Source organism: Falco peregrinus, chromosome 1 (genome assembly GCF_023634155.1).
Source record: "Falco peregrinus isolate bFalPer1 chromosome 1, bFalPer1.pri, whole genome shotgun sequence".
Lineage (NCBI taxonomy): Eukaryota > Metazoa > Chordata > Aves > Falconiformes > Falconidae > Falco > Falco peregrinus.
In genome coordinates, this window is record NC_073721.1 from 111,258,295 (window position 1) to 111,282,105 (window position 23,811).

Genomic DNA, 23,811 nt, shown 5'->3' on the forward strand with positions numbered 1-23,811 from the left:
AAACACTGTACATTCTTACATTTCCGTTTTCTTCCCTGCTGGTGCTGTGTAATTCAGGAACAACGTCACTGCTTTCACAGATTCTAGAAACAACTGCCTAGTTGTTCTAGACTACTTTATCAGTCATAATTCCTCAGTCGTGGCTCCAAGTATGGTTAGAAGATTATTTTCCATGTGATGGGGTTTTAAAGGTTTTGATTTCTTTTGTCTGTAACACTCTGTGTGGTCTGGCCAGTGGGAGAGGGGGACGTTGATGAGTTCTTTGTCTCATTGCTGACTCAGGCGGGGGGAGGATCTAACAGTCAACCTCTTGTGGTGCACTGCTGCAGCAAGGGTCTGCAGACAACTGGTAATACATACAGTAAATAGAGGCTGGAATGTTCCTCTTTTATTCCCCATTTTATTGAAATCGTAAAAATGAATGGAATATCAAAAAGAATTGCCACAGAAAGGAACTGTCTGAATTTTCATCGGGGTCAAGTCATTGAACACAGCTGTGACAGATGAATGCAAAATTTAGTAAAGTATCTATTGTAAGACTGTAAATTAGATGTCTCAAATAATTGACACATTACTTGGCAATGTAATCAATCTGGGTTAAACAGTTGCACATAAATCATTTTTGCAAACAGCTCCCTGAGATACAGCTGATGAATATAAATTACTGAAGAGATAAATGCTCTCTGCTTGGTGTCCATATGTATAGAAGAGTTAAAAACACACTTGTTTGTGGCACTAACTACTAAGAGAGTTTTTTTTGCTTTGGAGTTGCTACTAGAGCAGAAGCTGTACAGTTGCATAGACTTTCAAAACACTTTCCTACTTTTGTTTCTGTAGAAATTCAGTGGTTCTTGGTAGCAATTGCAAAATTAGCTATAATCTGTGACCTGGGAGAACAGTTTAAAAAAGGAGGGAGAGAACAAAAAGATTCAAAGGTGTATGTTTTCAGAACATTATTAGAGGTAGTATCTACTCAGACCTCAAAATGCAGGCAGACACGCCAAACTTCTGTAACTTGGCACCTTGTATGCCAGCAGCAGTTTCCTAGAATGTGTTTATAATTAAAATGTATGCTGCTCAGAATAGACAACAAATAGCATGGTGCAGTGTGGGCCAGAAGAGTAAACCATATTGGCGGAGTCTCAAAAAACAACTCTGTTCTAGGGAACATCCAGCATAGCGTATGACAGGGCATATGAAGCTATAGCTACAGCTATACAAGTTGCATGGAGTGTCACTGCATGGTTGCACATGTGCTCTGTCCAACCCCCAGCATTAATGACTTGGCAGAGTGAGACCCACAGACAACACGTATACCCAGCTACATGACTCATGGATGCATTTACAGTTAGATGAGACTATTTGATAAAAGCTAGATATAAAACCTGCTACAGAAGCACCATAAAGATGCCAAGCTGAATATGTCATATGTTAAATATGAATCATAAGGAAGCGTGAAATTATTCTCTGTTTTATACTAGTGTTATATGCAGAGAAAAATATGGGTAGCTGCTGCTGCTATTTAACATAAGCATGGCAGCAAAGCTTGGGGAGCTCGGCATAAGAGAATTTGGGGGCCTGTACAAACAGCATAGAACTGGGTATTGTGTGTGTTTCTAAATACAGTATGAGATTAGCATACTTCAGGAGAATAAAATTGTTAGACACAGGAAATATATGCTAGGATAGGCAATCAGTTCTAATACTGTAAATCTTAATATTTTGGAAAGTATAGTATGTATCCTCATCTCCAGCAAGAGAGGAAACTGATGGGCAGAATTTAAATTTGCATCACATGATAGTCATGTGATGACTCATCTGGAAACAGACATCAAAATTAAAAAAAAAAAAAAAAAAACACAAAAAAACCCCACCAAAACCACAGAAGGAGGCTTTTCCCTTCATAAGCACAGAAAAGCTAGAGAAAATTCTTGAAAATTAGTTTATCACGCTGCTACTTTTATAACATAGCAGAAGAATAAAACCAGTACCGGATATGAAGCTGGCTAGGCAGAAAAACATTATCCTGTCTATCTTTACCTTTTCATAAACCACCACCACCACCCCTTCTTGGATAGTCATTTGGGTTTGTAAGTAAAGTAGTTTTGAAAACATTTTCTTTTGCCCATCATTATACGTATGAGACACTTTTCAGGTCGTTTATAGAGAGTAGTGGGGATTTCATTTAAAAAAAAAACAACCCAAAACTTTCTAGTGGGAAAATTGAAAAAATATTGTTTGGGAAATTGTTTCTCCCATCTTATTTGGTGAAAATAAAGTATTTGTACTGAATGGACATTTCATTAAATTTGTAGGGGGAAACTTACAGGGATGGGGGTGGGTTCCCCTTGTTTAAAAAAAGCCTACTTAAAGGGATTATAGAAAAGTAAAATTAACAACATTTGTCATTAATCTCAACAATAAGGCAATTTTTCTCCCCCTGTAAAGGCCAACTTTTCATTATGAGGTTTTATTTTCAGATAATTTTGTGACTGTCTAATAGTTCATGAAAAAAATTTATCAAGTATTTGCCTTTAGGGAAGTCCAGGAAAACCAAGCTGAGATACTAAATGTAGCACTAACTGAAGCACAGAACCTGTCATTCAGATTTCACCTGTGTCATTTAGCAGATGTATTGCAATAAGTACGCCTAAAGCATTAATGTACCTGCTACAACATAACTGCAGCTAATGACCTCCTTTAGGAATCGTCTTGGTGCTTGGAGAGCATCCTAATCGCAATGCCTGCATGCAGAACTGGCAGCAGTGGGGCAGGAGGTAACTGGGAGCATATACGCTGAATCCCAGTTATAGCCCACATGGAAGGGAGGTCTCTCGCTGTGTCTAGATGGCACAATAGAAGTCATGCTAGCTTTGCTCATCGCCACTCAACCACCTGGTTAGTGCTGTACACAAATGTAAACCACGATGTTCTTGCTTCGCTATTGCACTGCACGTTACAAATAACACCTGGGAATCTGTTCTCCTGCCTGTATCATTGCATCCATAGTCCTACCACACAGTGCTGCCCAACTCTTCTGCTGAATTTGCTGTGGTTTATATAAAAGAGACATCAGTGTCGTTTATGTCTTCTGACATTAAGGCCTTCCATTCCTGTTGTAAGAGAAACTCTAGGGTTTACTTTTGGGGAAGGCATTCCTCATAGAATTAAAATACAAATGAGCAGTAATAGCAGATGGGGTTCTACAATATCATGAAAGGAAGGCAATTTTCGCAGAGAATGAAAACTGCCAAAGGGCTGTTATAGTACAATTATCTTGAATTATGCACTCTTCTTCCATAAGATAATGACTTTCTGTCTTTTGATGTGTTCTGGTAAGATCTCTCAGTCTTTTAATAACGCTGAAATTGCAGGCCAACAAAAATTTAATAATATCTGTTATTAGTGGTATAACTCACTGTCTGTGTCCCAGCCTGGGCCTCTTGTCTGTTAGCTTCTGTAAGAAGTAACCAGGTATTTTCAGGCGTTAATCTAGCTGTTGGGGAGTTTTCCTTTTGTAATACAGTTAAACTACTGTATTTTTGGAAGCTATCTGTCAGAAATGCATAGAAGGATTATAAAAATTTTCCTGAGTTGCATTGTTAGCCCTCAGTGTCCACAAAATCTCACAGGTTACAAATAAAGTTGAATTTTTTTTGTTTTTTGTATTCCTTCAGCCTCCTTCCTATTGCAGGGGGTAGGGGGGGGACAAGGGCAGACAGGTGGGAGTGAGTGGAGGAATATATTTAAACAGTTAGAAATAAAAGATCAAAGTTCAGGAAGTAATTAAAAAATGGTGGTTGCTGCTCACCAAACAGAGTTTTATTTACACATCTCAAGGAACATGTATATAGAAAGTTATTGAATAAATATTGTGATATCTCAGAATAGATACATTTAATAGCCTGATATGTCAATCCATCATGTCATACTGTTTGTGTCATACTGTAGCTATTAACGTTACAGTCTTTCTGCTGGCAGCCAGGCTTGGGTCTCCCATGTAAGAGCCTTCTCTTTTGTCAGGGCACTGGGCAGACGTGGTCCTGGCCCTGGGTTCTTCTACTGGCTCTGCAGGGGAGCCACTGTGCAGCACCCTTGGTGGCGTGGTTTAACCCCAGCTGGCAACCCAGCCCCACACAGCCGCCTGCTTGCTCCCCCTCACCCAGAGGGATGGGGAGGAGAATTGGAAAGGAATGTAAAACTCAAGGGTTGAGATAAGAACAATTTAATAGGTAAAGCAAAAGCCGCGCACACAAGCAAAGCAAAGGAAGGAATTCATTCCCCACTGCCCATGGGCAGGCAGGTGTTCGGCCATCCCCAGGGAAGCAGGGCTCCATCACACGTAACAGTTACTCGGCATGACAAACACCATAATGTCAAATGTATCCCCATTCCTCCTTCTTCCCCCAGTTTACACACTCAGCATGATGCCCCATGGTGTGGAATACCTCTTTGGCCAGTCCGGGTCACTTGTCCTGGCCACGTCCCCTTCCAATTTCCCACACCCCTCCAGCCCTCTCGCTGGCAGGGCCCAAGGAACCAAACAGTCCTTGACTTAGTATAAGCATTACCCAGCAACAACTAAAACCATCAGTGTGCTGTCAACACTGTTCTCACATCACAGCCAAAACACAGCACTGCACTAGCTACTAGGAAAACTAACTCTATCCCAGCTGAAACCAGGACACAATTTTTATAAGAGGTGTTACACTGCAGCTGCTGAAAGTGTGTATCTACAGAAACAAAACAGAGATTTTAATTTGCTTTCTTTGCCTTTGTAACTGTTTATACAACTTTAAAACCTCTGTGGTTATTTAGATTTAGGGAAATGGATGTCTGCCATGGCTGTCTATGCACAGGTTAGCACCATGAATTTTGTTCTCCTTTATATAGATTTCCAGTAATGCAAATAGACACAAATATTGCGGTGCAGTAAAGGCAGTAGTGACATGCCAGCCTAAACTTGGCAGAACTGATGGCATGTCTCTCTGGTAGCAGATCAAACTGGCAGTCAGTGTGTAGCAGCGCTAGTCAGCTTCACTTCTAACTTTAATATACAGAAACAGTTCTTTGATGTTTGGAATGCTTCAACAAGATGTAAAGCTTAAAAGCTTTTCTGCTTTTAAACTTAAGAAGAGTTAAAATCATTTTTCCTGTAGACATTTGGAAACTGCCATTCTTGTGCCATTGTACCGAACACTTCCTCTTCATATTTCTCCTGCTTGAATACTTTGCTTCATACTGTTTCTTAACAAATTGTTTCCTGTGATTATCTCCTAAGCTCTGTCTCTTGCACAGTGCTTTGTGCATGGAGTATATCTGGCCTGCCTTCAGTATTAATCCTTCGTCCCTAAACTCTGCCTTGATCCTGGTCAAAAAGTCTTCATTCCCCTCTCCTCTGATAATGCATTATTTCTTGACCTGGTTGCTTTCATGTCTTTGTCAGTTATATTATCCCCCCCACCCCACCCCCACCCCCCGCCTTATGCTCCCTCCTCTGTCCTGTGCAGATATTTGAGGGAGCAGAAGTTGCTGGAGACCTTACCTTCAATTTCAAGTGATACTAATGTACTTTGTGAAGGGGATTATGATCCTTCTGTTCATTATCTTGCTAATCTTTCTGGAGGTTGAAGTAGAAGAATTCTGAATTTGTACACCTGTTTCCCTTACCAGCTCTCTTCTTGTTTCATTACATCTGCCTGTTATTGTGCTGTTTCACTGAGGAACGGTTTAAGCACTCACTGCCCATATTGACTTCTCTTCCATCATCCATCCTTACCTACCATTCTTGTCTTAAGTTAAGCCTGCAGCAAGACTCAGAATTCACATTTGATGTCTGTGTATGTTTAAGTTTGACCTTCTGAGTGTGGCGTTCATGCACCCGACTCATCAGTTATGTCCTTCTGTAATTTCTTTTTCAGTCTTCCAAAATCTCAAACTGACGAAGCTGGGGAAAATTGAAACATTTACATGCTATTATGTGAGGATTTCCTCTATACCAGAAGAGTTGTCTGTATTGACATTGGACACTTTTACTGCTGGCAATTTGCTAAAGCGCATGAGAATGGGAATTCTCTTTAGATTCTATGGCCTGAAAGTTGGAAGATGAAAAAAATCTGGAAGTTTTTTTTTACATAGGTGGGTAAAATAAATAAATAAAAAGTTAGACCTTAAATATTTTCATAGTTACGGCTTAAAAGTCTATCTGGAGCTTTAATATGGGAAAATGTGATAAAACTTAACAAATGCTGAAGTTCTTCAGTTGGTTCCAGTCAGGCGATATTGAAGGGAAACATTTTTCTAGTTTTCTTTTAATCCCTCATTTTAATTAATGAGTCAGATATAGCTGGAAATTTTAGAAATAGAAGTCTCTGGAGAATTGTTGACAGATGGCATGTATGAAAGTTATGTAAAAAAAATTACTGGCAGTCTGTCTTCAGCAAAGACAGGTTGTAGTGTTGCTGTGCCAAGGATATACAAGCAAACTTAGGTTTAATTGGAGATTGTTGCATTTCAGAGTAAGAGCTGTTATGAGAGATTTGTATAAATGCTTTCTATGTAGTTCTGCAAAACATGCCTCACTGAGCAGAGTACAATCTGACTAATCAGTCATTCCCAATTTAGCAGTGTAATTTTGCTATGACAGTATGCTCTGGTATTAGTGATTTTTCTTTGCCATTTTCACGGCTGAAGTACAGCTGAGTGTCCGATGGCTTGTGTCCATATTACAAGCTCCTGCAGCAGCTAATGATGAACGTCACAGCCTAGGGCAGACTTACATTTTTTTCCCCAGCTCTTAGTTCTATAATCTTGTTGTACTGATGCACTCCAGGAAGCTTGTTGCCTGTATTTAGAGGTGTATCCTGCAGAAAGTCTAGCAAAAAGAAATTTAGGTACTTCTTCCATAGGGCTTAACTTCCTTTATCAGCCAAAATCTGAAGAGTCTTGGACCTGATGCTCACTTGAGGCAGAAGGGTGAGAATTGACAGAAGGAAGGACAAAAACATCATCGAACATTAACATGGCTGCCTTAGCTACGTTTTGAGGCTTTCCACAATTTGTGTATTCACGTGTGCTTCTTTCAACTGTATGTGTATATGAAGATGAATAAAGAAAAATAAATGAAACAATTTTTGATAGAATTAAATCCATAGTGCAGTAGTCATGAGCCTACTTTTGGATTCAGTGCTTCATTGCTGTTAAGTATATAACAGATGCAACAGAAATGTGTCTGAATACATCTGGTATTCAGATTTCAAAAAACTGGGTGTTTGGGGGTTGCCTGTGTTAAAATGGATTCAAGTTTTCTGCATATCCGAAATCTTTAAAGTACCTTAATAGAGAAGAGGTGCATAACAAGGCTTGCTTTAAACTTTTTATACTGAGAAGCAAATCTCCACTGCAGACTTCTTATGTGCTGTGTTTTTCCAGTTATAAAAGGGGAGGGACAGAATATAGCGTGAGACTAAATGTATCCAAGGTTATGCCGTGTTCAGTGACTTCTTAATAGGTGCATGAATTTTTAGTTACTGGAATAGTAGAAGCTCCTTAGAATCTTCTATAATATCCTTGGCAAACCTTTACAAGAATAATCCAAATCCATATGATGTGTCCCTATATGATCTCTGCATGTGCATATGTATACCAAGTCCTCCTTGGTTTCTCCCTTGTGGGAGAGAGAATTGTTATGTCTTGCTTATCAGAAATACAGGCACTCTGTGCACTAATGAGTGTAATGATCTCATTTCTGTGTCGTTTTCCCTAAGAAGACTAACTTGAAGAACATGCTTTGGTGTCACAATTTAAAATACAGAATTGCACTGACCAAAACACGTTTTGCTTACCTCTGATGTGAAATTGCATATCCATGCTTTAAGGAACTGATAGAGAAAAAAAATCCCACAATACTTTAGACAAGACATCTCGGTTCAGGGGCTGCTGAGCAGCATCAGCTCATCTTTGTGTTTGAGATGACTTATTTCCACGTCCTTTTTATTATTTGATTCTGATGCTGCTTGATATGTTACCTGTCAAAGTCACATCTTCTGTTTTTGATCTCAAGATGTCAATGCACTTTCGTGAACCCGTAGTAACAGAAGTATATAGAAACATATATGTCAGCTTGTGAAACCTCTAATGATAGCTGAAGAACGTGGAGTTAGTGATCTGGCTCTGTGTGATTTACAAATAATCTGACTGAACAGAATTGCTGCTGGTTGGATTTATCTATTTTGCAGGCTGAATAGTAAATAGAATAAAGTTGTAACAGTGATGCCCCTAAACAGACATTCTTGAGGATTTAAGACATATCAGTTTTTGTATTTTAAAGAAATTTGTGTCATGGAGTATTGTGGCCTGACATGTTTCTTTTTCTCATGTGCAGTAGTCATTCCTAAATTAAAATAGACTTGGCTACATACAGTCAGATCATGAACCCAGAGGCTGATCCATTTGATATGTTCTTTCCCAGTACATTCCTTTCCTGCTCCCTTTGGAATCTTCAATTCATTGCTGAGTGAACAGAAAAAATATTCACAAGCCAGAAACGCATTGGTAGATTGATCCATAGCAGTCAATAGACCGTCCAAAGCAGATTATCATTCAGCAGATGTGTTAAAATAGTATTTACCGCAGCTTCCAGCAAGCAAAGAAGCTTCCCTTATTCAATATTTTAGGTAAAAAAATAATGCACTTCTCCATGGGAAATTAGTTTAGCTGTGTTCCCATGGCTAGGTGGGAAAGAAGAATCCTGCCTAAATGTTCACGCTAAGGTAGGGAGGGGAGGAGGAAGGGGAAGAAATTTACAGACAGCGAGTGTGTTACATAGTGATACCTGTTCTGTGGGTACTTTCTTTTTGTTGCAAAGTTGCTTTCAAACTAAATACTCTGCAAAAGAAACAGGCTGTTGTCCCCAAAGCAAGTACACCACAATTCCATAACTTCCATTAATAAAACATTTAGGTACTAAAGTTTTTTGAATTTGAATGTGTAATATCAGTATGTGTTGAGAACATTAGTAAATTGCTTCACAGGTTTCTAGTAAAGTACATTTCTGCAGTCAAGCAGAGATTTCTGATCCTATCCAGCTATAAATTACATCCTACCACCGTTATGTCCTACAAAATTGAAGTATCAAAACTTAATAGGATTCTTATGCTGTGAAAATACAGGAGCCTTCAAATTCAATCTAAGACTTGCCTCTTCTGTATGTTAAAACCTAATGGAAAGAAAAAAGTCTTTCCTTTTATTGGGCTCTGCATTCAGTGCCTTGAAATTTAAGTATGAAACTATCATCTGGAATGTTTTAAAGCATCAGCAATTACACTAGCATTTTGTTTATAAAATCTTTTGTTGATGTATTTAATTTCTTGTTATATAATAATTGATAAAGAGAAGTAGTAAGACTTAGTGTGTTCTGTGCTGATATGCCCTGTTATTTTTCAACTGCTACGTGCACTGCTTTGTGAGTAAATGACCTTCACTAGGCTGGTCTGTAGTGTTGCATGACACTGTACGTCCGCTGTGGTAAAAATGGCACAATTACTGCAGTGTTGAGACTTGTGTTCCATGGAAGGGCTCACAAGGGCTCCATCACAGTGTCTTCTACCAGTGATTAGTTTTATTTTTCACATGTATGCAAACTCCATGCAATGTTGAGCATGAGCTAGCTTTATTTTGTTTAAATTAATCATTCAAAATGTGATTTTTTTACTTTCACCCCTTAAAGCAAAAACTTGGCTGAATGAATGGAGACACTTTTGGTTAATTGATGAGTTTTCTGTGTCACCTCACTGAAGAAAGGATATAAGAGATGGATTAAATTTTGCCTGTCTTCCTCCATCATTACCAAATATGTTTGTGCCAGTGTTTGTCAAGTTAGCACTCCATCCATAAGTGAGGAATGAATGGGATCCCTGCACTGTGTACTGATCTGCTGACTTGCCGTGGGAATAAAGACATTCCAGCCTAGCAAAGTTTCTGCTATACTAGGTTGTGGAGCTGGTACCAGCCACTCAAAGACAGAAGTGGAAGTTTCCAAAAGACTAGAAATGCAGGTGCAGGTGTCTGCTAAAAACAGCAGAAGATGCCTACATAGGCTGGAAGGCATGAACAGGCTTCAGGATACCTCTGTGTAACAGAATGAATGGTGATTTGCTCAAGCTAAAGTTTGAAGGGTCTGGTGGAGGTAAGAATGAGGAAGAAATTCTTATGGAATTGGTGCATGCATTTTCATTGAAGACTGAGCAGGTTTTCATATGCCAAATATGTTTTCCCAACTTTCCACAAGCGGAATTCAGATTGTTTAGGAATCGTTAGGAATGATTCATTAGGAAGACTGCATTGGAAATACTGCATCCATAAGAAATGCAGGAGCCAGCCTTAAAGAATGGAAGTTGTTTTATTTAACAACGAGTGGCTTTGCCTCTTCCAGGGGCTTGGGTTTTTTCCTTTTTGTTTGGTTTTTCTGCCTGTTGAGGCATGCATCAGCACTGCATTAATACAACTACCTATATAGAGACATCTTGTTCAGTAACACACCTAATCATGCAGTGCAAAACCCAGGATTTTGTTTTAAAAAGAAAAAAAAAAAAAGCAATCTGTCACAGCTGTGAGTACCTATTGATTAGGGATAACAGTACAATATTACTATGGGTGAGTTACCACAGGAGATTTCCCTGATTTAGTCCACTAGTCTCTTCTGAAATGGTCTCTCACTGTTTCTCTCTCACTAGGGCATGTTTCTGTGATGTAACAGGAGTGGAAGGCTTGACCCCAAATGCATCTCTCTTCTGGACCCAAAAAAGACAGTAGGCCATTTGTTCAGATATCCTGAGTCTTTACATGGGCTCTTGGGTTTCTAGCTGCCCTTTCTCATGTTAAGTGCTAAACTCTTCACATCCAGCATTGATCCCCGTCCCTTATCTCTGGAGCACAAGGCACGATGCATCAAGGGTGCCTTGGTGCTGAGTTGCTGTTCTCTGCTAATGACTGAGATGAAAACAAACGGGGCAGAAGTTAGAGGTGTGACTAAGAATTTATGTATCTTCATCTCCTTGTAAATGTGAATCTGCAAATATTTAAACAGCCTCTAGAACAAGGAATGTAGGGACTCCCTGGGTGTTACAGTGCGAATGAAGCACGTGCCAAAGAGTAAGCACAGTCATTGTTTCTGCACTCCCTTGTTGATCCATAGCAACAATTTTTATGGGAGTGGCCTTGTGGATTATTAAAATCAAAACAATTATCTGCAAATTTTTAGATGGGTATTTCTTATACAATCAACATTTCTGCAGCTAGGAATCCTATTTCCCTTGAGTTACAAAACCCTGGAGAATGAAACTATGGTCTGAATCATAACTATGTGCTACAAATGTGGTATCAGATCTCCTCTTTATTAACTGTCTTGCACTGTAGACAAATCAGTTAAAAATACCATAATCTTTCTTTTTGATATGCAGGCAAATAGCTTTTAGTAACTTGTTAATACTGTTTTAAAATATATTTTCTAGAATGCTTTTTGAAGAAGTGTTAAAATCAATAATGGTAACTTGAGAGAAAATATTTTTCTTGAAACTTAAAATTCCTTCAAACTGTGAATTTATAGAAGTACACTTCCCTTGCACTAAATAAGCTGTTTTCCCTAGTGTATTCTGTTTCTGAATCCTTAGCCTGCTCAATGTTTTTACTGTTAGGAAGATAATAAATTAATATATGTTAACAAGTAAAATGTAAGTTATTATGTGGTAACGTGGCAACAGCGGATGAAAGACCATTCTTTTCCTGAAAATCACTGTTGACTAGCACTGATGAATGATAAGAGGAAGTGTATCGAATTAAGGGGGTTTTATGTAGTATTTAATTTAAATCCTTTTATCCCAATGGGTATATAAGTCATCTTTTTCTTGCAAGAACACATGGTCTGTACAGTTACTCTTTCATTGATTTTTACTTGGACACATCAATATGGCTCTGCTGAAACAAGCAAAACCTGCTCACTATCTTCGCTTGTTCTTTCTAGTCCTTCACCCAGGGGCAGCCTTGTCCTTTTATCATTTATTAACTTTTACCACGTTATCCTTAAGGCTCTGAGCACTCTAGGCTGCACTGTATCTGCTAGCCTTGGGTCTATTTATTGGCAATTGGCACAAGCATAAGCACTTCATGCTCTTAAGAGACAGTTTGCAGTCCTTGAATAGCTCCTCACCTGTCTATAAAAATACAGAGCTACTTCTCTCATTTTGGAAACCATGTTTTCCCTTGTATACCTTATTGGGGCTTCAAATTGTAGTTTTCCAATCATTTCTTGTACCTGATAATACAAAGACTTTAATATGCAGGGTAAGATTATTCTGTCTGCTGTATTTTGAATTCTGAAAGCAAAAGGATGAATCTTGCTACAACTCAATAGACGTTGCTCTGTTGAACGTTCTGAACATAGACAGCTCTGAGGGTGAGATGTTAATAGACGCTGCTGGGAGGGAGATACTTTGCAGGGTGGGTTTGGGACTCCGAAGAGGTCAGAGCTGTTCAAGTGATGTTGTCTGCACTACTTTGTTGGGTTGGTATACAAGTTTGTGTTGTCCTTTACAGGAGCAGACCCTTAGAATCAAAGTGTTAAAAGTTAATTTAGCGTGTACTGCAGTGGCATGGAAGTGTGCTTTTGTTAAAATCATTGGGGTTTTATCAGATTCTGGCTTCTCTTAACTTGGGCATCAAATTATTTGGTTTTCTCACAACATAGTGGTTGCTCAGAAGTGTATTTCAAAATATTCTCCACCTACCTTAGTATATTTTGCTATTTTTCTACACATAAATATTTGAGCTGTTGAATCTGAATTACAAATATGCATAGTAGCCATAATTTAATAAGCCCGTGCTCATTCTTGTTCAGCGATCTCCTTCCTCCTTAGAATCCTTCAGTACTTAACTATCGAGTTTAGAGCTTCAAGCAGCAATGAGGTGTTGAGGTTGCTTCATGGAGGTGACAGGCATGTTCTTACTCTGTAATAGTAATTCACTGCTGAACTGCTGACACTACGGGTTCAATCTATGATACTCAAGATAAGAGCAGATGTTGATATTCTTGCCTCCTCATGCCTTTGACTGAAAGTCAATTTGGTAGTAGGAAGGCACAGGGAGTAACAAAAAAACCAAACCCCAAACAACACTATAAGCTAAATCAGAAGGAAAACCAGAATGAATTATTAAAGTAAATGTAATATATTTTAATAAACTGAGAAGGAGAATAAATCATGACTGATGGCAATGAGGGACTAAATGTAGTTTTAAATCTATTTCCAAAGATATCACGGAGGAAAATGTTTTCACAAAATTAAGACAATGAAATTATTATCTCAAGGTAGCCTAACAAACAGAGCACCATTGCACAGAGGCATATAAATAGATACTTGATATTAATGCTAAAATACTGAAATAAACTTACATAAAATTTAACGTCTATGTATTAACTAAGGACAATCACAAGAAACACAGAACGATTCTTTGCATCCCAGAGCTGCAGTTTAGTTGTCTCATTATTTGGAATATATAGATCATATCCATGATAAACCTAAGTATCTCAGCCTTATTTCTTGTAGCTAACAAAATAATGAACTAAATATTGAAATGAGAAACACTAACATTTTAGATTGTAAGGTTAAGAAAAGTGAGGCTTCTTAAGGACATAGAAATAATTAGTTATTTTAATAAGGGCAGTCATCCTTTTTTTGATTTCTGGTAAACCCCCCTAAATATATCTCACTGCTGCTTTTCAAATTTGTATATTTCCATTTGTATAAGCACAAAGTAGCTTCTAGTCAATTGTGATAAGGCATGGTACAATGCCCAGATCTTGCTTGAATGTTTGTGCTGAGGTTGGGGTGCTTATTAGACAGCGTGAGATGTTCCCTTCTGATGCTGTGCAACCCGAAAGGAATCTGTTTTGTGCTGAACTGGGTTGACAATATTGTATCACTGTATACGTGCAGTTCTTCATCATTTCTTTTCCTGTGTCTTTGACAGCTGCAATTCCAGTTTCAGTTATTGTCTGAAAGCTTTGTATTGAACCAGATGCATTTTTTCAACAATTAATCAGGAAATAACTATACTGAAGCACATATAATTTAGAATGGAGTAAGAGGAAGACTTTATATTAAGAAAGTATCCTTTCAAAGGATCTATAATGGTCTATACCAAGCACATATATTTTATCTGTTGGTGAAATGCAGTCTGGATTAAGGTAGAATGAATGTGGACTGTGAGGTTATCAACAGAACGTAGCAATTATTGGAGTGGTGCCATAGGAAAGTCAGTAAAGCGTTTCTTGTGTACCACTTCAGTATAACCTATGGATGAGATGGATTCACTGAGGAAAAAAGTTAGTTTGGGCAACAAGAAAAGCCGTGAGAAGGTGAAGACAGTATAAACTGCAAACTAATTTGCATACCCTCTCAAAACACTGAGAAGTCTCTGACTAAATCCCCACAAGATTTGTCCATGTCAATCAGTATGCTATGTGCTTATGCTAGGGCACCTGATAAATACAGTAATTTGTCCTATACTTGCATAGTTAGTGCAACAAATTAATTAAATTTTATTTAGCGTTTTACTCTTGTAAGTCTTGTAACCAGCTTACTGTTTTTGTACAAATTATATTGCAATTCACAGATTGCTCTGGAAAAGTGATACAAACTTATATCTGCCCTGGAAAATGATAGAATGTTTGGCATTTTTCAGAGAAACCTTTGAGATGACAAAGTGTCTTTTCTTCTCTTTGTCACATTAAGTCGCTGTTTCAACATTATTGTTTTATTACTGTACAAATTTATGGTGGCTTTGCCATCCAGATCCTTTCATGTTCTCTGCCTTTCCCTCTCTGTCACAGAGCTGTTTGGATAATGCATTCTTTCAAAGAATTTTATAAAGTAAACAATATTTATTAACACACTTGATATGGTATTTGACAAATAGCATACAGCCTTACAGGCCTTATTCTAGCAAAATTCCTATTAGATATTAGGTTTTGATACAATTTCTAAAATTGAATTCAGATTAATTTGACATAGCAAGAGAACTTAAATTTCTGCTCCATGATTCATGATAGAGTACTTACCAGTTTAAACTGAGCCTTTTCAATATGGTAATGTCTCTGATTTTAGTTATGTTGCCTTTCCTATGGGAAAATCTTTACTATAGTTCACAGAGTTCCTAATAACAAGAGTAGCAGTACATGGACCGTGATGTTGCTGATAGAGGGTTGACATAACCTTCAAGTTACTCTGTGAAAAGGAAAAGACACCTCAGTGGTAATGACTCTTTGTGTCTCAGCTTCAGAGTCAATTATAAGCTCCTAAATAAAAAGGGACCTCAAGCTATACCTGATTCTGTATAACCTTCTTACGATGTTGTTACTTTCTTCTCTTGCTTCTTTACATTCACTTCTTTCTCATATATTGAATTGTATTCTGTGCAACCGATCTGTCTTTCAGCATGAATCATGTCAGTTATCTGTTCTCCTAGAATTACCATGATACAATTGATCAATCTTTCTGCAGGGCTTCCCAGGCACTTGCTGCAGTGTAATGTGAGCTGTTTGTATGATCAAAATCTGCTTCTGATAGCAGTTAGCTTATCTGCTCTATATTGCCAGCTCCCCCCCACCCCAGCCCCTGCCAAGAATAGTTGTGAATTACAGCTATTACTTTGTAGGATGAGCCAGCCAAGTAAAATTATGAGTAAACTACTTGTCTACGCAGTGCATCTCTAGTAGTGTGCAGAATGGTTTCGCTGCAGAGGTAACCCAGAGTTTCAATGCCCAGATGCCTTTCCTTCCCCACACATAGTGGTTTTTTATACTAATTTGTTTATACTTAGAATGTAGTTTTGCAGCAGGGGCTGGCTGAGTGCTGTTCTGGTGAGCGTTAATGTTCTTCAAGGTCACTCACGCTGTTAGCTTCCTAATGTACTAGCAATAGACTGCACAGGTGCAGGGTACAGTATTTAACAATGCAGTCTCCTTTATAGTCTCGTTAACATAGATATGGGGCTCACTTAAAACTATTAATGTTTGCACAAAGTCTGTCTAGGTGCCATTCACCTTGAAATACAGATATAAACTCTAAGTTATTTCTTGAATTCATGGCAGAGTTAATATTGCTGAGAAGGTGAAGTAAGGCATTAACATAATTGTTTTAAAAGATATTGCAAAACCAATTTGGAATCTTGGCCATGCCTTTACTTTACATAGGTTTCCTCTCAAAAGATGTGATCTATCTGTTGTTGAAATCAATGGAAGATCTCCCTTCAACAGGAATGTTGTCAATTATGCTGATTGATTCATTAATTTTTCAGTATAAAGCAGCTTGTTTATGTCTTAGTTGCAGTGGAAAAAAGCTAATTTGATTCCAGCAATGGTGGGTTTCTAGTTCATGCAAGCTGGATGCTCTTGCCAAGCCATGTTAAAAGCATCTGCTTGCTTGTTTATAACTCTGTGGTTTGCTGTTTAATGGTTTGCCCTCTCAGCCCATGGTTATGGCCTCAGCACTCTCTTTCATTTACCTATTTTAAAAAGGAAACAGAGTTCTGAGGACTTGGGATATCCCTTCTGTAATAAACCATACTGAGCTGTATTCCCTAGAATGTACGATTATAGGTTTCGCTGGGTTTGGGAGAAGTTGAATCTTTTGCTGCTCACATATGTTAGCCCAATTAATTGTAACAGGTTTTGCATTTAAAAATTCACTTTGACACTTAATAAAAACCAGAAAACAAAGGAGAAGGAAAGTTTCTGAATTATTACTGGTTCAAAAAATTAGAGTAAGCGATTAAATATCTTTAAAACTACAGTCTGCACAGTGGATATTGTGTAATTTGTAGAGAAAACCTATTGTTTCTCCACTGTCATAAATTTCAATGTTGGTCTAATAATATTTGCACACAAATGCCCCCTTTCTGATGTCAGTTGTGTGATCTACAATCTGTCCACTCAGTTGTGTGCTGTTGTCCAACTGAACGCTGTAATGTGCGATAAAAGTCAGCATTGAAAATTAGTCATCAGCCTTCAGCATGTAAAGCAAATATATTTGAACCCCTGGTGTAGAGTAACGTCAGTGTTACCAGGGATTATTTCAGTAAATCTACCTCACAAGGAGAATCCTTGAAATGCTTTCCTGGATCATCTGTTGTCATCTTCTTGACTTAGAATAAGCCCTCTACAAGCCCTGTGATCTTTGTACTGTGCTTACGTTCTCAATACTACTGTCTTTCAGAGCATATATTTATTGTACGTAGCGCGGTAATTTTAATACTCGGTTGTTACAAACTTGTTTTAAAGGTTGTTATATCAGTGCTTAAATTGTATTTCATAGCTGAGAAAGAGTGAAGGGGTTTTGATTGGTGGTATACTAGCTGTTGTTTCAATAAAATAAAAACAATGATGCATATTCAAACTTCCATATGCCTCTTAGCTGTGACAGTCAGGAACCAGCTCATTCTGTTGTGTCAAATACGCCCATTTCAAATGCATTATTCATTCCTGTGGGGCTTAAGTGGTCCCTGGTCTTGAAATATGTTTCTTGGGAGCGCTTACTGTCCATAAAAAACCAAAGTCACACTGTAAGTATAATACTTGTTAGCCTATAGCTGTGTACATGATGTACAAATATACTAGTAATTTCCATTCAAATTGAGAATTGATTACTTTTAATACTGAAAAATATCCAGCCTTTACTATGAAGGTTTTCTTTGAAAATACTAATGTAACTAAACTGCAGAAAAATCTGAATTTGAATACTCCAAAGCCAACAGTTATTTCAGAAGAATACAGTTTTTCTAACATTACACAGATTTAACAAACATCAATGGCAAACATTTTTAATGTAGGTCTTGCATGGGATTATTGACAAAACCAGTTGGATTTACTTTAAAAATACGCAAATTTAAAGAGGGTCTGACTGAAATACCTGTAACTCCAAAGCTGGATGCTACATGCAGAGAATATTTCAGCAGTTTGAAATTTGACACATATAAATCTAACCTTGAAGTGTTTTATCAATGTCGTTCCAGGTCACCTGAGCTCATGAGAACATGACCTCTTCTCAGGATGTATCACTGCACAGTAACCTGGCCCACTTCTAAGGGAACATAAGAATCTATGACCCAGCAAAGGCAGAGGTAGGTGTAAGGTTTTTCTTTCTCACCCTTTCATGTAGTAGCATCCAGAGAGCCTTTAAAGTTAATAATAGGTGGCAGTTATGGCCATAATGCAATTTTTGCCCACTGCAGTTATGCATCATAAAGCATATAGGAAGTTTTAGGATTGTATGAGAATCTAATTATTTCAGTTTCATTCTTTAATGATGACAACTTGGTATAAATTGTAAAAGGAGCCTAAATTACTTATTTCCTTGGCAGGACATACTCTCTGTATACTACGGAATATGATATTTGTCGTGTCATGCCCTTGTTTGCAACGTCAAGTTAATGTTTTCTCATTTGAATTTTCCATATATCCACAGTACATCGTATTTCCCTGCTCAATAATTCTACACTTCTTATGTAAACTATGGCTGTAATATTTAATGGGTTATTAGGAAAGGTATCTAAATTCTAGCTTTCTCTTGTGAGTTATCTATTTGTTGGGGTTCGTAGCTGGGGAAGGCTTGTCCAACTTTCAGGAGGGTATTTGAGAGATGAAAAGAGCTAGTGGTTGGTGCTTTTTCTGACATGGAATACCATCTGGGGTTGATAGCATCCATCCAGAGTTCGAGTGATGTGTTATTTTTCTTCAGTGAAGTGTATCAGTATATAGGCTCCTGCTAATCTGTGGGCAGGGCTTTTTGTAAATCAACTATTTTTCCTCTGCAACTGAAGCACAGAAGGCTTTTTTAAATGGCCAAATATTAGTTTGTCTAATAATGAGGTTAATGCTGCTTTTACTGGAACCAGTGGCAAAACTTCAGTGTGCAAAGTGGGAGCTACATCTCATTGGCTTCAGTGGACTCAGAGTTAATATGTTCTGCTTCAAATATACTGCTGCAAATCTTAAAACATCCACAATATTTGGTGATATGAAAGCATACAGGTAATGTGGAAAGTGTGAATATAATGCATATGCTCTGCATAAATCCCTGATTTCGTTTTCTCCTAGACTTCATATGCACAGAGAGAGTTTGAAGACTTTATGATTCTTTATTTCATCACCTGTCCATACACCAGTGCATTCGAGTTGAATAGATGTTTCAGAGATATTGTAATGCTGAGGTGAAGGCCTCGAGTGACAGAAAAAAATACCATTTTTCTTGATGCATTTTCCCAATTATTAGTTAAATATATTTAAATTAACTCCATTCCAGCTTGTTTTTCTTCTCATGCAGTCTTCATTAAGAATTAAGACATTGTATTTTGACTGAAAAATTAAAGCCAGACTGTGGCTGGATCTAACTTGATCTGGGGAAGACTAAAAGAAATCTGATTTGCAACATTTGATCACAGGGGTGTTCTTCAAATTCATTTTTTTTTAAAGTGCTAACTGAAGAAGTGGTATATGACTTAATCAGGTGTTTTTTCAGGTCATAATCTGTGTTAGATTCTGCACTCTCCTGGCAATTCACAGAAAGTATCAGATGCATGGGATGTGTGTTTAAGACAAAAAAGAAAATCCCATCAAACAAAAATATTTTTTCATACTTGCTTGTATGCCACTGTCTTAAAGTGATAGATAGTGAGAATAAGGGTTATATTGTGTGATTCAAACTAGCACCATATGGTTAATGTAGCTCAGTGTCTCATGATGCAATGAAATCGTTGTAAATTGATGCAATTAAAAATGACAAGTAGAAAATAAAAAGTCTTCTTTTTTTTATGCTACAGTGCCCATTTAAAAAAAAATAATGCTAAACTAATAGTCTTCTCTGTGTAATACGTTTTTATTCTATTTGTGTAGTCAGAAAGTTCTGCTTTCAGATTCATCTGGTTCTCAGCAAGGGCTTGCTTTTGGTTGTTTTCTGGATGACCTGATTAGAGTATAGCAAGACAGCTGATTTGTTCCAAAGTCACGTAGTGTCATTATTACATAGCCAACTATAAAATGGGCTGGAGTCCTGAAGTGACTCAAAGACTTTCCCCCAAAATTTAATTTGGCAACAATATATCCATCCTGTACACATCAGTAGAGCTGTGTTGTCTTGCTATGACCTTCAGGAGATCAAGACAACCTAACACATACTATATGCCTTTCCAGTTTTGTCTTTTTTTCTGAACCTGGCAGTTCCTATGTTGGGAACTGCCTAATGCAATTCTGATAGTTCTAGTTATGTGTGTGCTGAGTAGCTATAGGGATGGAAGCATACGCAACTGTATGGGCTGTGCAAAGCCTGTGTAAAAGCCTAAATGAAATGGTAAGATCTTTTCTGTGCTAGTAAGTGCAGCAGAAAATTGGCTGAAATGGGAAGATGGAGGATTATGTACGGACTAGTATGTGCTCATTTGCAGGGTGATGATTAATCATGTTCCAAATGCTAGAGCAGATTCCTTTTTTGCTTGTGATAAAATTCTTACTTATTAGGGATTATTGTCTGTACAAGTACTGTGGCATATGCTTCTTAATATACTGGTTAATCTTCTCTACAAGTCACAAAAAGACTTATGTTCAGCTTATCCCTCAAATGGTGTTTTGAATATGTAATTAGAAAGTAACATACTTATGAGTAATGTTTCAAAGAGTCAGCAGCTGATCTGTTGTCATTGGCAGAGTTCTCCCTAGTTGATGCAATTGCCTGTCAGCATGCCGTCATACTTACTGACTTTTTCACTCAAGGTTTTCTGTGTCCTTTATGTTAGAAGACATCCATACATACTTTATTTCAAAATAAGTTTTGGGAAGTGGATTTGATACAAGATGATCATTTTGATTATAAAAAGATTTCATGCTCAGTCAGCTGTAGGCTTAGTAGAGTGATAATTCTTCAGACATGAAGCCTCTTCTGTTTTCAATACAAATAGTGTATCTAAAATAATGTTGAATACAACTGGATCTATTACTGGCAGATCATACTTAATAGCTCTACAGCTATAAATTAATTGAATTAGTGCCAACAAAAAAGCATTTGCAAGTGAAGGTTTGAATTTTGATTTAAGCACTTTTTAGCTGGACCTGCCTTAGTAGAGGAAGCAGAGTTTATAAGACACATGGAATCGGGCAGAAAAGGAACAGGTTTTGTAACAGATGCCACTGTTCACAGCATTTCAGGTATTTTAATTTGTATTAAGACTAGGTGAAGAATCGGGGGAAATTATGCTGTGCAGATCTGCCAGCCATTTTCTTCTACTTGGAGAAATGCTCAAGCAGAGCGCCCTGTTCTTCCCGGCACTGTGGCTGGGAAGGAAGACGCCTTTGAACAGTTGTTTCAAAGTGTGGGGTTTCTGTCAAGAAAAATGCTACCCATCAAACCAAGAGCCTTAGGAAAGACATTTCAGCCATTTTGTTTTCACAGTAGAAAAGAGCTCTATTTATAGCAACAGTTCAAAACATTTAATACACTTGCCAATTAATGTAACTATTTAGTCATCTCTCAATTATTAAAGGTAATGGGAGATAAGAATGAGAGAGTAATTCAGTGTAGTACAGCTTGTATGTGTGTTAGGCTTATAAGAATATATTCATTAAGATCATTTTTTAAAAGCCTGTGAGCAGTTTTCTGTAGCCAGTAGGCGTGGGCTGCCTTAAACAGCAGAAAGCAGAACAGAACCTGATGCTGGTGGTTTCCCTGGTGTGACTGGGAGCAGGGAGAGAAGCAGTGCAAGGGAAGGACCAGCTTCATGCCCTTTACTAATCCTGAACTCTGCATTGCTGACAGTGGACTGTAGATCCAACTACAGCATCAGACAGGCAAAGGTAGTGACAAATTAAAGTATCACTGAAGCACTAAATCAAGCATAGAAGAGGACTAATGCAAATGGAAAAGTGAAGAGAGCTTCCTAATCATAAAGCTGTTGCTGTAACTACCACAACAGAATCAAAATCTGTGTCAGTTACGTGCCATTATGTCTGCTCCACTGCTGTTCTGACTATAACGTGCCAAAGGCGTACTTCTGTCTTTTAAGTGGATTATAGGTAAGGTTAGAAAGCTCAAAACTGCATGCTGATTTCCATCCTCCACCCTCCTTTCTGTCACTTAGGAGCAAACACTTCATACTCTCCATGTGAGACTTTTCTATGTAGGATCACATATTTTCTTCCTCCAGTACACCAAAAATCCATTAACTGTTCGCTAAAATGCACTGCGCAGGTCCCAAGGTGTGGGAGCATGCAGTCTATTGCATCGTCACGGGAGTCTGTAGCTGTCGGGATGTGCATTGCAGGCCACATCCTGTCTTCACACACGATGTCTCTAGACTGGAATCAAGGGATGATATAAATGAGATGAGGCAGTGGTTTCACTCAAAATGTCCAGTACTAAGCATACAATTTAAAAAGATTTGCACAAACAAGTGGTTTAGTTGTACTGGGAATCACTGACATAGATAATTATCCCCTTCAGGTATATCCTTTGTAATAACTAGTCTTACATGTTTGTTGACAGATTACATGGTATCTTCCTATTTAACTCAGTTTGCTACATCATCTTGAATATGTGCAAATATAAACCTCACATGCTTTCTTCCTTGCACTTACAGTCATTTTCTGTTTTCCTTTGGCCAAGAAATACCCCTTTCAATATATATCTGAGGTGAATTCCACTTTTTTCTCTGTGATTTAATCTTTCTGATTGTGAGAGGGACCAAAGCATTATGTTTTGTCATCCCAGTTTCTCATACTGAGCATCCTTCAAGCTGAAGCAGCATGTCACAATAGATCATGGTATCACCACAAGCCACTGAAAAATGTATAAGAAAAACGCTTTGGGTGCCTGATAAGCATGCAGCCTAATGCACAGGCATATACAATCTTCTGCAAAACAAAGAAGAAAGGGTAATAATTATCCCTTAGTCTTCCAAGTAAGTCAGACTGTGTTTTTTAATGTACTTGCTCTAAGGATAATGCTGCTCACAGTTAGGTGTAACAGTGTATTTTGCATCGCTGTGTTGGTGAGTTACAGACCACAGCAGCAAGCTGGCAGTATGGATGAGTATAAAAGATGAACCTGTGTTAGCCAGCTGTGGTTCATTGTCTACCTGGCAGAAGTTTTTGTAGCGGTAAAGGTCTGTTACTACAATTTTGGTGATGAATGGCTGTCACTGACTGGAAGGACAATGTACATGACCGTAGGCAACAAACAGGTTTTGACATGCTCATATTTAAGCAGTTGAGTAGCCTGACTGGCCTAGGTACGGAAAAACGGAGTAGAACTTCCCTCTTAATGGGATCAAAGAGCAAGAAATAATAAGCTGAAGGGCTTATGGTTTAGGTCACTGCAGTAGCAGCAAATGCCCACCATTTGCAGTCACTGAGCGATGAGAAGTATTTAAAGCAAATGAAAATGGTACTTGTGTCATGTGAAAATGTGAAGTTGTTCAATTTGCAAACAAGCATTTAATTGGAGTTATAAGTTAATTAAAAATTCCAAGGTTTTTAGTGATTGTGTGACAGCTGAAAACAATAGTGCTCTTGCGGGGGGGGACGGGGATGACAACAACAACCCAGATCCAAACCACAACCTCAACAACCCCAGACCCCACAATGTAACTTAAGCACATTGGTGCCTGTTTACTCTCTGAAATTTAAAAACAGCTGGTGTATCAACTTACAGCAACCAGCAAAACTGATGTTTGTTTTTCCACTTAGGATTTTATGAAAATAAGAGCACTTCCAAA